Consider the following 16,876-nt stretch of genomic DNA (forward strand, 5'->3'; position numbering starts at 1 on the left):
TGGAGAATCCCACGGACAGAGGAGCCTGGTGGGCTACAGTCCATGGGGTGACAAGAGTCAGACATGACTGAGCGACTATGCATGCACTCACGCACGCACACACACATGCACACATATACATGTAACTGAATCACTTTTTTGAACACCTGAAACTACAACATTGTAAATCAACTCTACTCCAATATAAACTAAAAATTAAATAAAAAAAGAAAAATGAGTGTTCAGCTGTTTTTGAATTTGTTGAGAGATAAAGAAAAATAAGGGTATAAAAGTGTGCATTGGAGTTGGGGAAAGTGTGATAAGCTCATCGATGATGGTCCAAGCAGTAGGGTGGAGAAGGAGTCAGGGAACAGGGCTAAGAGTGAGCGGGGGGTGAGGAGGGGGAGACAGTCATCACAGCAAGCACCCACCAGAACTGTGGCTGTGAAGGGCAGAGAGGGAGAAGGTGGCGCTGGAAGGAAGCATGGAGTTAAGAGGAAGGATTTTTTTTTTTTAATGAGAGACTTCGTCATGTTTAAGGGCTAATAAAAAGGAATTCACTGAGAATGAGAGATTACATGTCTGATGAAATGGTTTTTAAACAGCAACTTTTCATTTCTGAAGGAAAACAAACCCATTTAGATCAGATCAGTCGCTCAGTCATGTCCGACTCTTTGCGACCCCATGAATTGCAGCACGCCAGGCCTCCCTGTCCATCACGAACTCCCGGACCTCACTCAGACTCACGTCCATCGAGTCAGTGATGCCATCCAGCCATCTCATCCTCTGTCGTCCCCTTCTCCTCCTGCCCCCAATCCCTCCCAGCATCAGAGTCTTTTCCAATGAGTCAACTCTTCGCATGAGGTGGCCAAAGTACTGGAGTTTCAGCTTTAGCATCATTCCTTCCAAAGAAATCCCAGGGCTGATCTCCTTCAGAATGGACTGGTTGGATCTCCTTGCAGTCCAAGGGACTCTCAAGAGTCTTCTCCAACACCAGTTCAAAAACATCAATTCTTTGGCGCTCAGCCTTCTTCACAGTCCAACTCTCACATCCATACATGACCACAGGAAAACCATAGCCTTGACTAGACGGACCTTTGTTGGCAAAGTAATGTCTCTGTTTTGAATATGCTATCTAGGTTGGTCATAACTTTCCTTCCAAGGAGTAAGCGTCTTTTAATTTCATGGCTGCAATCACCATCTGCAGTGATTTTGGAGCCCAGAAAAATAAAGTCTGACACTGTTTCCACTGTTTCTCTATCTATTTCCCATGAAGTGGTGGGACGGAATGCCATGATCTTCGTTTTCTGAATGTTGAGCTTTAAGCCAACTTTTTCACTCTCCTCTTTCACTTTCATCAGGAGGCTTTTTAGTTCCTCTTCACTTTCTGCCATCAGGGTGGTGTCATCTGCATATCTGAGGTTATTGATATTTCTCCCGGCAATCTTGATTCCAGTTTGTGTTTCTTCCAGTCCAGCGTTTCTCATGATGTACTCTGCATATAAGTTAAATAAACAGGGTGACAATATACAGCCTTGACGGACTCCTTTTCCTATTTGGAACCAGTCTATTGTTCCATGTCCAGTTCTAACTGTTGCTTCCTGACCTGAATACAAATTTCTCAAGAGGCAGATGAGGTGGTCTGGTATTCCCATATCTTGAAGAATTTTCCACAGTTTATTGTGATCCACACACTCAAAGGCTTTGGCATAGTCAATAAAGCAGAAATAGATGTTTTTCTGGAACTCTCTTGCTTTTTCTATGATCCAGCGGATGTTGGCAATTTGATCTCTGGTTCCTCTGCCTTTCTAAAACCAGCTTGAACATCAGGAAGTTCACGGTTCACATATTGCTGAAGCCTGGCTTGGAGAATTTTGAGCATTACTTTACTAGCGTGTGAGATGAGTACAATTGTGCGGTAGTTTGAGCATTCTTTGGTATTGCCTTTCTTTGGGATTGGAATGAAAACTGACCTTTTCCAGTCCTGTGGCCACTGCTGAGTTCTCCAAATTTGCTGGCACATTTGCTGGCACTTTCACAGCATCATCTTTCAGGATTTGGAATAGTTCAACTGGAATTCCATCACCTCCACTAGCTTTGTTCATAGTGATGCTTTCTAAGGCCCACTTGACTTCACATTCCAGGATGTCTGGCTCTAGGTCAGTGATCACACCATCGTGATTATCTGGGTCGTGAAGATCTTTTTTGTACAGTTCTTCTGTGTATTCTTGCCATCTCTTCTTAATATCCTCTGCTTCTGTTAGGTCCATACCATTTCTGTCCTTTATCGAGCTCATCTTTGCATGAAATGTTCCTTTGGTATCTCTGATTTTCTTGAAGAGATCCCTAGTCTTTCCCATTCTGTTGTTTTCCTCTATTTCTTTGCATTGATCGCTGAAGAAGGCTTTCTTGTCTCTTCTTGCTATTCTTTGGATCTCTGCATTCAGATGTTTATATCTTTCTTTTTCTCCTTTGCTTTTTGCTTCTCTTCTTTTCACAGCTATTTGTAAGGCCTCCCCAGACAGCCATTTTGCTTTTTTTGCATTTCTTTTCTATGGGGATGGTCTTGATCCCTGTCTCCTGTACAATGTCATGAACCTCATTCCATAGTTCATCAGGCACTCTATCGATCAGATCTAGGCCCTTAAATCTATTTTTCACTTCCACTGTATAATCATAAGGAATTTGATTTAGGTCATACCTGAATGGTCTAGTCGTTTTCCCTACTTTCTTCAATTTAAGTCTGAATTTGGCAATAAGGAGTTCATGGTCTGAGCCACAGTCAGCTCCCAGTCTTGTTTTTGCTGACTGTATAGAGCTTCTCCATCTTTGGCTGCAAAGAATATAATCAATCTGATTTCGGTGTTGACCATCTGGTGATGTCCATGTATAGAGTCTTCTCTTGTGTTGTTGGAAGAGGGTGTTTGTTATGACCAGTGCATTTTCTTGGCAAAACTCTATTAGTCTTTGCCCTGCTTCATTCCGTATTCCAAGGCCAAATTTGCCTGTTACTCCAGGTGTTTCTTGACTTCCTACCTTTGCATTCCAGTCCCCTATAATGAAAAGGACATCTTTTTTGGATGTTAGTCCTAATTATTTAATTCCCTCAAGAGATGCTGGTAGGAAGTGGGAAACTCTTCATTCTGTTGGTGATGGAGGAAAAAAAGAATTGCAACACTGTCTCTGATGAATAATAATGGTTCTTGGGCAGCTGTGGTTTTTCACTCAACAGAACAGATAAGTTCCTAGGGCTCTAAAAATATACAAACCCCTTTAGTTTTATAGTTTTATTAGAGAGAATAAAACTATTCTCTATAGTTCTATTCTCTATTAAAAGAGTCTTAACTTGCTATCCTGGTACTGTTTACCCCACTCATTAAAGTAGCTTTAAAGTTGATTTCATTGCTTACAGTAGGAAAACCCCTAAAGGTACTGGTTGTCATTTATAATGAACTCATCTGCTAAGCGCTTTTTTGGTCCTCCAGCTCCCACTTAAGTATTAATACTTTGCTGTAGCAACAAACATCTCTCCCTTCCAGATGTGTGAACCTTTTGATTTCTACACATTTTAAATTATTTAACTTGGGATATATTTTTTTTAAAGCAACTTCCTGTGGTATGTGTAAAAAAGATGTGTTTCCTCAGCTCCATTTCAAACTTGTTTCCAAATTTAGTTGTGTGGATTGCTAAGTCTGATCTCAAGATGTTCATAGATCATAATTAAAAACTAGGCCATTATTTTCATCTCAGCTCCCGACATGCTCCCCAACTTTGCTCCCCCACAACCATCTAATATGGTACCCAGAAACAATAGGAGGAATGTCTGAAAGGATAAATTAATACCGTACATGCAACGGAAACAGAGAATGTCTCACTCAACTCCATTCTAATCCCCTCGTCCAGGTCTTTACTGAGCAGTCGAGGCTGGAAAGCTCAAAGCTAGAGGTTTGAGACCCCCTTACAGCTCAGTTTCCATATATGACCTCACTTCCACCAAGTAGATACATCTAAGTAAAGATTGGAAGATGGAACTGACCATCTGGAGATGGTGAACATGCATCTGCCAATTCTCTCTAGAGGCTTTTAACTTTTTTCTGTAGTGGTAGCTTAAGTTCTGGTATCTGGTCCTTAACTCTGAGGGTATTTGGAGGTTAATGATGTGCACTGAAAGCCTAGCAGAATGTTTAAAAAACAGAGCAGCTAAGGCAGAGAGGTCCTGGAGTCAGCTGTCATGGCTGCAGCTTCCCAACTGTGTCAGAGGCAGCAGCGTCCTTAACTTGTCAGCTCTACAGTGTGGTTTGGAGAGTCATTTCTGGAAACTCAAACTAGAGCACCCTCCTCCAGTCCTTCCAATGATCAGGTAAGCAATTAGTGCTTCTCCAGTAAGGTGGTAGGATTGCTCATCCCTGACCCCTTGGAGTTGGGTTTGGCTATATGACTTGCTTGAGCCAATGAAATAATAAACATCACCTCTCTCCTTCTGCCAACGGCTAAGAGTAATGTTCTGAGTGGTTGTACTGCCCAGATGGCTCAGTAATAAAGAATCTGTCTGTCAATGCAGGAGCAACAGGAGACACAGCTATGATCCCTGTGTCAGAAAGATCCCCTGGAGGAGGAAATGGAAACCCACTCCAGTATTCTTGCCTGGAATATCTTTGCCAGAGGAGCCTAGCAAGCTACAGTCCATGGGGTCACAAAGAGTTGGACATGACTTAGTGACTGAACATACATGGAGAGCAATTGCTCCAATAGCTTGGAATGATGAAGGCACAGCATGGATTCTCCAGTCAACCCACGATTATCACATACCATGAGTGAGAAATAAACCTTGGTTATTTTATAAAAATGATGTTTGTTATTGCAGTACCTCCCAGGCCATCTTGTTGATCCAGTAAGTCATCTCATTTTCCCTAAAAATGTGTTGAGTGAATCCTATTGTCTGTGATTGAGCCTCAAGCAATTATTTCCAGGAATATGACACTGACACACAGCTTAAAAACTAAACACTGTTAAGCTTATGAGATCATTGTTGTTGTTCAGTCACCCAGTCGTGTCCGACTCTTTGTGACCCCATGGACTGCAGCACACCAGGCCTCCCTGTTCCTCAGCATCTCCCAGATTTTGCCCAACTTCTTGTCCATTGCCTTGGTAGTGCCATCTAGCCATTTCATTATTGGTCCTCAAATGAGGGGAAGCATCTTCTACTTCTTTTATTTCTCCATAGTGCACAAAGCCTAGCAGCAGAGCCACTGCATCGCACACCCGCAGGAGAAAACCATTAGACCATTCAGGTATGACCTAAATCAAATCCCTTATGACTATACAGTACAAGTGAGAAATAGATTTAAGGGACTAGAGCTGATAGACAGAGTGCCTGATGAACTATGGACTGAGGTTCGTGATATTGTACAGGAGGCAGGAATAAAGATCATCCCCAAGAAAAAGAAATGCAAAAAAGCAAAATGGCTGTCTGAGGAGGCCTTACAAATAGCTGTGGAAAGAATGGAAGTGAAAAGCAAAGGAGAAAAGGAAAGATATACCCATTTGAATGCAGAGTTCCAAAGAATAGCAAGGAGAGATAAGAAACCCTTCCTCAGAAATCAGTGCAAAGAAATAGAGGAAAACAACAGAATGGGAAAGACTAGAGATCTCTTCAAGAAAATTAGAGATACCAAGGGAACATTTCATGCAAAGATGGGCTCAATAAAGGACAGAAATGGTATGGACCTAACAGAAGCAGAAGATATTAAGAAGAGGTGGCAAGAATACACAGAAGAACTGTACAAAAAAGATTTTAACGACCCAGATAATCACGATGGTGTGATCACTGACCTAGAGCCAGACATCCTGGAATGTGAAGTCAAGTGGGCCTTTGGAAGCATCACTACAAACAAGGCTAGTGGAGGCGATGGAATTGCAGTTAGGGTTATTTCAAATCCTGAAAGATGATGCTGTGAAAGTGCCAGCAAATGTGCCAGCAAATTTGGAGAACTCAGCAGTGGCCACAGGACTGGAAAAGGTCAGTTTTCATTCCAATCCCAAAGAAAGGCAATGCCAAAGAATGCTCAAACTACCGCACAATTGTACTCATCTCACACACTAGTAAAGTAATGCTTAAAATTCTCCAAGCCAGGCTTCAGCAATACATGAACCATGAACTTCCTGATGTTCAAGCTGGTTTTAGAAAAGGCAGAGGAACCAGAGATCAAATTGCCAACATCTGCTGGATCATGGAAAAAGCAAGAGAGTTCCAGAAAAACATCTAGTTCTGCTTTATTGACTATGCCAAAGCCTTTGAGTGTGTGGATCACAATAAACTGTGGAAAATTCTGAAAGAGATAGGAATACCAGACCACCTGCCCTGCCTCTTGAGAAACCTGTATGCAGGTTAGGAAGCAACAGTTAGAACTGGACATGGAACAACAGACTGGTTCCAAATAGGAAAAGGCGTACGACAAGGCTGTATATTGTCACCCTGTTTATTTAACTTCTGTGCAGAGTACAACATGAGAAACACTGGACTGGAAGAAGCACAAGCTGGAATCAAGATTGCAGGGTGAAATATCAATAACCTCAGATATGCAGATGACACCATCCTTATGGCAGAAAGTGAAGAAGAACTAAAGAGCCTCTTGATGAAAGTGAAAGAGGAGAGTGAAAAAGTTGACTTAAAGCTCAACATTCAGAAAACAAAGATCATGGCATCCCGTCCCATCACTTCATGGCAAATAATGGGGAAACAATGGAAACAGTAGCTGACTTTATTTTTCTGGGCTCCAAAATCACTGCAGATGGTGATTGCAGCCATGAAATTAAAAGACGCTTACTCCTTGGAAGGAAAGTTATGACCAACCTAGACAGCATATTCAAAAACAGAGACATTACTTTGCCAACTAAGGTCCGTCTAGTCAAGGCTATGGTTTTTCCAGTAGTCATGTATGGATGTGAGAGTTGGACTATAAAGAAAGCTGAGAACCGAAGAATTGATGCTTTTGAACTGTGGTGTTGGAGAAGACTCTTGAGAGTCCCTTGGACTGCAAGAAGATCCAACCAGTTCATCCTAAAGAAGATCAGTCCTGGGTGTTCATTGGTAGGACTGATGTTGAAGCTGAAACTCCAATACTTTGGCCACCTGATGCGAAGAGATGACTCATTTGAAAAGACCCTGATGCTGGGAAAGATTGAGGGCAGGAGAAGGGGATGAAAGAGGATGAGATGACTGGATGGCATCACTGACTCAATGGACATGAGTTTGGGTAGACTCCAGGAGTTGGTGATGGACAGGGAGACCTGGTGTGCTGCGGTTCATGGGGTCGCAAAGAGTCGGACATGACTGAGCAACTGAACTGAACTGAACTGAACTGAAGGGGCACTATTCACACTGCATTGGTGCCCTGAGGAGACTACACTGTGAATGATACTCCTGGTTTGAGCAGTACCCAGGCTCAGCCAAATGCTAGAGGTATAGCTGGAAATTGGTTTTATTTGATTTGTCTCATAAGAAAAAGGTTAGGAAGTAAATAAAAACAGTAACTATAACGTGTTTCACTAAATTATTAAGTCAATATAGTTATAATGACAAGAAGACCCTAAGAGGAAGGGCTGAATCCCTTTGGAAACATCCAAATTTTTACTAAAATGCTTAATATAATTCTGAGTTTTTGGTCTGAGTTTTTAAATCTCAAATCTATCATATAAGAGAAGACAGATGGTGTACTTGCTAGGATTAAGTCCAGCTATCTGCAAAAGAAAAATCCCAAATAACATTGACTTATGCAAGACATAAGTATTTTTCTCTAGTATACAGAAGTTCGATAAGAGACAGTCCAGGGTAGAGCAGCTTTAGGATGTTGTCAGCAACCCAGGTTCTTGTCCTCAACATGCTTTGTCACGTTATAGTCCAAAGTGGTTGCTCAATCCATCATGTGTTCATTCGAAGAAGCAAGAAAGAGAAAAAGGGAAGAACAGCACGTTCCTTCCTTTTAAGGGTTCACACTGCACTTTTAATTGCATCTTATTGGCCAGAACTTAGTCGTCACACGATCATACTCTTAGCTGTGAGGCTAGGAATGGAGGCTTTATTCTGGGCAGCTCTGCATCTAACTAAAAACTGAGGTTTGTATTACTAAGAAAGGAAGAACACGTGTGGGGGATATTAAGCAATCTATAGCACAGATGCTGCAGTGTACCGGGCTGAATAGTGTCCCTCCAAAGTTTGTTTCCATCCTGAACCTCCAAATTAAAATTGCAGATATAATTAGTTAAGGACCTCAGGATGAAATCATGACTGGTTTTCTTACTGGGAAAAGAAAGGACATAGAGAAAAAGGCCATATGAAGATGGAAGCAGGGCCTGGAGTGATGCTGACGTAAGCCAAGGAGCACCAGGAGACAGCAGAAATTGGAAAAGGCAAGGAGGGATCCTTCCCCAAGCATTTTCAGAGGGTGGGGGCCTCTGCCAGCACCTTAAGTTCAGGCTTCTGGCCTCCAGAACTGTGAAAGATGCATTTCTGTTGTTTCAAGACACTACGTTTGTGGTACTTAGCAGCCCTGGGAAATGAATACAGTTAAATTCTGTGTATAGCCGTTACTGAAATTACATAGCATAGCTATAGTAGCCATGTTAATAGATCATTTTGATTACAATTCCTACAGTAATCCAGAGGCAGGTTAGCTATAGTAGCCATGTTAGTAGATCATTTTAATTACAATTCCTACAGTAATCCAGAGGCAGGTTGCCTTTTGATTTGGTAGAATGTCCCTGGTTCAGAATCTGTCCTCTCACCATGTTTTCTCATGATAGAACCATGATTTTCAGCTCCACACAGAAGACAATGGAGACATAATATATGGCAAGCACCTAACATAGTTTCTCATCTAATCCTTATAACTATCCTATGGTATGATTACTATTATACCCATTTAACAGATTAGGACACAGGATGACAAAGGTTAAGTATACAGTACACATACCATCAAAGGCAGAATCAATGCTTATACACAGGTCTGTATGACTCTCAAATATAGGCTGTTTCCCAAAGGAGTGATTAGGCTGGGGCACCTACTGAACAGGATACTTTGGGCCAAAGGCCAATTAATTTGCAGAGGGGATAAAGCTCTCCAGTGACTATGTGTTCACTTCCAGGCATCACCTCCCATGTCAAAGCAATTCAGTTCAAATAAACTCAACATACCTTTGGGTGTTGGGCACTGAAGTGGATGTAATAATAGGTAAGGTGGTCCTTCTTCTCAAATTGCCTACCATCTTCACAGTGGATAGCAATTGGGGGTCTATAATGTGACTATATGAAAGTCTTTGAACATGGGCTCTTTTTCACGGTTCTACATTAGAATCAAGTTGGGCATACTTTTAGAAATTCAGATTCCTAGGCTTCACCCCAGCCTATGGAATCAGAATATTTGGGAGTGGAACCAGGACTCTGTATTTAAAAAAAAGACTCTCTGAGTGATTCTCATCTAGCCAGCCTAACTCTCATTTTTAGAAACAAATATTTTCCTTATGGGGTCGCTAGAGTTGGACATGACTGAGCGACTTCACTTTCACTTTTCACTTTCATACATTGGAGAAGGAAATGGCAACCCATTCCAGTGTTCTTGCCTGGAGAATCCCAGGGACGGGGAAGCCTGGTAGGCTGCTGTCTATGGGGTCACACAGAGTTGGACATGACTGAAGTGACTTAGCAGCAGCAGCAGCAGCATTTTCCTTATATCATACCTTAAATACTAGTGACAAATTAAAACACTAGCTATGTATGATGATATAATTTTTCTTAGTATTAATTTCATATTGCTATCTAAAAATTTTTAATTCCTAAATGCATTTATAGTGCTTCTCTCAAGGTAGAATAGCATTTTTTATTCTTCTGAGGAATATGAAAATAGATTATAAAGAAGCCTTATAATCTTATTTACATGCCATCAAAACCATCCTCAATAACCTACCTGTACAATATGTAGATATTTCACGTGGACCAAGTATTGAGGTAATAGATCAGGGTCTCTAACCCCCAGGCCCCAGGCTGGTACTGGTCCATGGTCTGTAAGGAACCAGGCCCCACAGCAGGAGCTGAGTGGTGGGTGAGTGAGCAAAGCTTGCTGGATTAGTTTTCTTTAAAATTCTTCCCACTTAGCAGTGAGTGGAATGCTCTAAAGGTGCACTCTATTTAATAGGCACAACAGCTGCCAAACAGGGCTACTGGCAAACTTATTTAAATATTTAATCATCATGGCAGATGAACACAGAAGGAAAAAACTATATAAATTCTCCTGCTAGTATAGTTATAAAAATTTCCAAACAGTTTCCATTTTGTGGAAATAAGTTTTGCTGGGCACGTTCTACCACTTTTTACTTCATAGTCAAAAAATGGTTCTAAGGCATATGTATTCAATTATACCCCAGGATATATATTCAATTTAGTATTATTATTAACAAAAATACCATTTTTTCTTAAAAAATCACTTTCTCACTAATGCAAAAATTATTAAACAAAATCAAGAATTTGACTTGGAAAAAGTATTTACTGAATAAAATAAATGAATAATAGAAATAAATGAAAATAGTCTTTTCTTCTAGTAAGAAAAAAGCTAAGATGTGTTAAAATATTGAAAAAAATCATTAGTAATCTGATTTTTCAAAATTCCATGAATGAAAATAATTCTGATTAATTTTTTAATACTTGGGGGATGATGCCAAGAGAATGTCATTTTATTCAACAAATATTAGTCATGCTACACCCAGCATCTAGAATCATGTAGGGGCTTTATTCTCTGAAAACATGGGCTTCTGAGAGGTGTAGAGTAATCACAAAGACCACAGACTCTGGTTCTAGACTGTTTGGGTTTAAATGCTAATTCTGCCACTCAGAAGCTGTTTGACAATGGACATCATCCTTAACCTCTCTGGGCTTCAGCTTCCTCCTCTGCGATGAGAACAATGATTGCACCCTCCCCATAGGGCTACTGAGAGAATGAACACGTGGTGCCCTTAGAACAGTGTCTGGCCCACAGTGAGCACCTAGAAAGTCTTAACTGTAATTATTATTTTTTATTTAATTTTTATTGGAGCATAGTTGCTTTACAATGTTGTACTAGTTGTTATTTTTATCCTAACTTACCTGAAGGCTGTTATCTCTTTTCTGGGCTTCCCTGCTGGCTCAGTTGGTAAAGAATCTGCCTGCAATGCGGGAGACCTGGGTTCCATCCCTAGGTTGGGAAGATCCCCTGAAGGAGGGCATGGTAACCTACTCCAGTATTCTTGCCTGGAAAATCCCCATGGACAGAGGAGCCTGGCAGGCTACAGTCCATGGGGTTGCAAAGAGTCAGGCATGGCAGAATCATAGGGGTCAACAGGTAACTGATGGTCTGCTACACGGCCTGTATAAAATGCACCCGGTAGTAATGGGGTAATCCAACCATCAATATTTACTACAAGTTGGCACTGTCCTAGGTGTACAGGATACATCGATGGCCAAAAATAAAAATCTCTGCCCCTGTGGTGCTTACATTCCAGTAGGGGCAGACAGAAAAGAGAATAAACATAATAAATTAGTAAAGTGTATCATATGTTAGAAGATAATAAATATTTGGGGGAGGGAAAGGAAAGCAGGATACAGGGAATTTAGAGTTCAGGTGGAGGGGACTGGTTGTACCGAGAAAATGACATTTGAGAAAAAACATGAAAGGGATAAGAGCAGTCAATATTGTTAAGAACAAGCAGTGAAGACCCTAAGACAGAGCACGACGCATGCCTGGCATGTTCAAACAACCACAAGGCTAGTGTGGCTGACGCAGAGCCAGTGAGATGGGGGGCAATGGACATGAGTGGCATAAAAACCTTGACTTGGAGTAGGGTGAGAGTTTGTGTGCAGGAAAACAGATTGCACGGGACCACACAGACCACTGCAGGGCTTTTTCACCGACTGTGATGGGAGCCACGGTAGGCTTTGAGGCTGGGAAGTGCCATTGTCTGAACCTAGTTCTACGCACTCTGGCTGCGGGGAGAAAACACCAGGGGATCAAGGAAGAAACAGGAAACAGGGAGACTAGTGAAATGTTCGTTCAAGTAATCCAGAGAGGAAATGATGGTGACTTGAACCAAAGAGCAGCAGAAGTGATGAGAAGTAATCAGATCTGGATTTATTCTGAAAATACACCCAGGAGAATGTTCTGATGGATTGGATAGAATGTGAGAGAAACAGGGAAATGAAGTTTGGCCTAAAGAACTAGAAGAATGGGGTGCTTATCAACAGACATGGGAAGACTTCATGTGGCCTAGCTTTCAGGTAGGGAATGATCAGATGCTCTCCATAATTTGTTCAAAGCAAGATTTGACACCAGAATTTCACTTGAAGAGAAAGACATTTGTTTCATGCCATTAAAAATAATTTTAATAACATGAATTCAATAGCTATTATTGAATTATTGACAAACTATCCATAAACATTCTAAAGTAACCCATAGGTACTTTAGTTTATTGAAAAAATTGTTAAAGAAAAAATATGATTTTAATGGAAAAGTGACATTTTTGTTATTCCTGAAAATAAAGGCATTTTTAAAAAGTTCTCCCTGATTACAAATATAATGCACATTTACTGAAAAAAAAAAAGTGGAAAATATAGTAAATTAGAAAATAGGGGCAAATAACCTGTAGTTTTACCACCCAGGGAAAAGTAATGTTAACGATCTTGTATGTCTTTCCTCTCTCTTCCTCATAAATTCATATACATACTTACCATATATCCGTATCTATATACATATTTCAACACTGCATTATACTGTTGTATACAGTTTATATTATATAACAATATAATACTGTATATATATATATATATATACACAACAATATTTAGATACAGTTTTATATATTGCTTTGTTCCCATGGCAATAAATATTTTTATTTCTGTAGGCTGTAAATATTTTAATGAATTCTTACTATCTCTTCACATCAATAAGCGTAATTTCCTTCTATTGATCACTTAATTTTCATCATGAATGAAAATTCTTCTCCCCAGGTCCTTGGTTATGTCTTCCCCATCTCCAGTCATTCTCAACCAGTCTTAAGACTGGTCTATATGCTAACAGCTTCCCAATTTATATCATCCACATGGACCTCACTCTCTTCTCCAGATCTGAGCTTCATTTGTCTCCATATCACAATCTGTTTCATCTTCACTGATGGCAACTCCATCCTTCCAGTGGTTCAGCCAAAACCTGGACATCACCCTTGACTCTTCTCTTTCAAACTTCACTTCCACTTTGTCAGGAAATTCTCTTGACTCAACCTTCAAAATACATCCCATCCCAGATCCCTTCTCTCTGTCTTCACTGTTGCCAGCACTGTCTGAATGCCCATCATCTCTTGCTTAGATTATTAAGTTAGTTGTCCCAGGAGGCTCCCTTCTTTCTCTCTCACACTCTGTTGTATATTCTTAACATGGGATCCAGAGTTCGCCTTTAAAAACCAGAGCTCACACCACTCCAAACCCTCCGGTGTCTTTCTATCTCACTCAGAGTGAAAACCTATGTCCTTAAAATGGGGCACAAAGCCTGCCACAGTCTGCCCTTCCTCCACCTCCTGCTTCTTGCTTCGCTATCCTTGTCACTCCCCTGCCCTGGTCAGCCTTCCCCTCTCACTCACTTTGTTACAGCCACACCAGTCTCGCCTTGCTGATCTGATCCCATGTTACGGCCTTTGAATGGTTCTACCCTCAGATACCCTCATGACCCTCATCTCCGTCAAATCTCTGATCATGATCAAATTTCACCTCCTCAATGAGTCCCACCCTGACCACCATATTCATGAAATATTTTTCCCCTTAGCACTCAACATATTGTTATAGCTACCCATTTTATGGCTACATTTTTTTCCCTCTCTTCCTCACTAGATTACAAGGTCCAAAGAACTGAGATCTTTGTTTAGTTCTTTACTGTATCCAGTTACCGGAACACTGCCGATGCATAGTGTGCTCAACAAATACATGCTGAATAAATGAATGCCCGTCTCTCTATTTTGTATGGCATTTTTACCAGAGGAATTTTCTCATTTTTCATTCAAAATATATTTAGTCGTGTGTGTACTAATATTTCTTTGGTCAGTATTTATTCTGATATGGTTTTTTTTAATGGTTTTGGTTATTCTATGACAATATGCGAGATGACTGAAGTGACTTAGCACAGCACAGCACAGTACATGCGAGTTAGGTACTGCTTTAAAATGCACCAGGGATTTTGTTTTTATTTATGTATGGTGAAGCCATTTGATACTTCTGCTTCATTGACTACACTAAAGCCTTTGACCGTGTGGATCACAATAGAAAATTCTTAAAGACATGGGACACTTACCTCCCTCCTACAAAAACTGTATGCCAGTTAAGAAGCAGCAGTTAGAACTGGAGGGGAAACAATGGACTGGTTCCAAATTGAGAAAGGAGTCCGTCAAGGCTGTATATTGTCACCCTGCTTATTTAACTTTTATGCAGAGTACATCATGAGAAACACTGGGCTGGAGGAAGCACAAGCTGGAATCAAGATTGCTGGGAGAAATATCAATAACCTCAGATATGCAAATGATACCATTCTTATGGCAGAAAGCAAAGAGGAACTAAAGAGCCTCTTGAAGAAGGTGAAAGAGGAAAGTGAGAAAGCTGACTTAAAACTCAACATTCAAAAAACAAGGGTCTGTTCTCATCACTTCAAGGAAAATAGATGGGAAACAATGGAAAAAGTAACAGACTTTATTTTCTTGAGCTTCAAAATCACTGCAGATGGTGACCGCAATCATGAAATTAAGACACTTGCTCCTTGGAAGAAAAGCTATGACCAACCTAGACAGAATATTAAAAAGCAGACAAAGGTCCATAGAGTCAAAGCTATGGTTTTCTCCATAGTCATGTATGGATGTGAGAGCTGACAATAAAAAAGGCTGAATGCGGAAGAATTGATGCCTTCTAACTGTGGTGCTGGAGAAGAACCTTGAGAGTCCCTCGGACAGCAAGGAGATCAAACCAGTCCATCCTAAAAGAAATCAATCCTGAATATTCATTGGAAGGACTGATGCTGAAGCTCCAATACTTTGGCCACCTGATGTGAAGAGCTGACTCATTGGAAAAGACCCTGATGCTGGGAAAGATTGAGGGCAGGAGGAGAAGGGGATGACAGAGGATGAGATGGTTGGTCACTGACTCGATGGACATGAGTTTGAGCAAACTCTGGGAGATAGTGAAGGACAGGGAAGCCTGGCGTGCTGCAGTCCATGGGGTCACAAAGAGTCAAACACAACTGAGTGACTAAACAACAGCAACATGGTGAGGCCAGAAGAGCAAGAGATGGCTACTAATTTAGAGACAGTTCAATGATTGTTAACTAAGCTTAATGTGGTAGTTGTTTTGTAATCTTTGCATTTATCAAATCATCATGTTTTACACCTAAAGCTAACATGATGTTACATGTCAACTGCATCTCAACAAAACAAGGAAAATATGGTTTGTTACTGTTCCCGAGAAAAGTAGCAAGTTATGCAGGGCCCACTGGGGAAACACCAGGGTTGGTCAGGTGGCAGAAGGAATGTGGGGAAGATTCTGTCTGTGAGCCTTTATTTTGGTTTCTCTGGGAAAAGCCAGGGTAAGGCAGGGTACTGGCTGGCTAGTTTGAATAATTTCAGTGGGTTCAGGGCTGTAGAGGTGGCTGGCTCTGGGATTATTTAGGGCAGGCAGACAGTATCGTGGACTGCAGGAGCCTGATAAAATGAGGTAGGTGGAGTCATGGACTGAGGATTGATTAGTTTGTTATATCAAAGGCAATTTTGCATTTTCTAGAAGTCAGCTAACACTGAGAGAGGTAGTCCCTCCCCTGGTCCCCAAGATATCACATCACCACAAAATAGAGAAAATAAAAAATATGATTAATACAGTTACACATGTATTTAAAACTATAACTCAAGATGCTTTCTGTTTCATTCAGGCCTTCTGGTATGCTCTTTCCTCACCTGGAACTCCTTCCCGTTCCTTGTTTGTGCGACTATTATTCATCCTTCAGATTCTATCTTGAATGTCATTTATCAGTTTGGCCATGTGAGAGCAGAGCTTGTCCTATTCATTTATCAGTGTATCCTCAGGGTTCAGCCTACACCTTTGTGATTCTAGAGAGGAATTTAACGCAAGTATTAATCCTCAGCTCTTAATGCTCTGTTTGAGTGAAAATTATAGGTCTATTTTCCAAAGAGTCAAAGCTGATGCATTTAAAATGTTTGGATGGCTGTGATTCACAGCTTCCTTTTTCTTGCTACAGTCCCTACCAACGTCTCCCTTCAGGGTTATATAAGCCATATGTGTGGTAGAAGAGTTTTCAATTAGCAGTTGAATCTATCAGTTGACAGCCTGACATTGCAATTTGTACATTACACAATTACCAGAACCTTTTAAACCTCCTATTTAAATTTAGTAGGTCAGACAACTTCTTAAAGACTTCACACTGTTAACAACATTTGGTAATGCTGATAATGCCACTGGTTTCGCAGCTTTGAAACATATGCTCCTATTTCCAAAGTGAGATTTGGGAGTTACAGGAAGCTTCAGAAACTTGACCTGGTTTCACCGTTTTAAAAAACCCCAAACTTTTATAAGTTACCCTATTTATATACCATACATATTTTATCCTATTGCCTTGGAGAAAAGACTTCATTCAAATGATTCTGCACTTTCTCTAACTCGCTATGGTGTTTAAAATAGAGAAGGACTTGGCAGCAAATTGTATTCTGTGGCTGCTCTTGACTGTCTGACAAAGGAATAAGAACTTGTAGAAAGTGCCTTCTAATTACATTTGTATGTCAATGTGTATTCTTTTCCTTTGATAAGAAACTCTATATTTTCCAAATGAGGCTT

Source organism: Bos mutus, chromosome 3 (genome assembly GCF_027580195.1).
Source record: "Bos mutus isolate GX-2022 chromosome 3, NWIPB_WYAK_1.1, whole genome shotgun sequence".
Lineage (NCBI taxonomy): Eukaryota > Metazoa > Chordata > Mammalia > Artiodactyla > Bovidae > Bos > Bos mutus.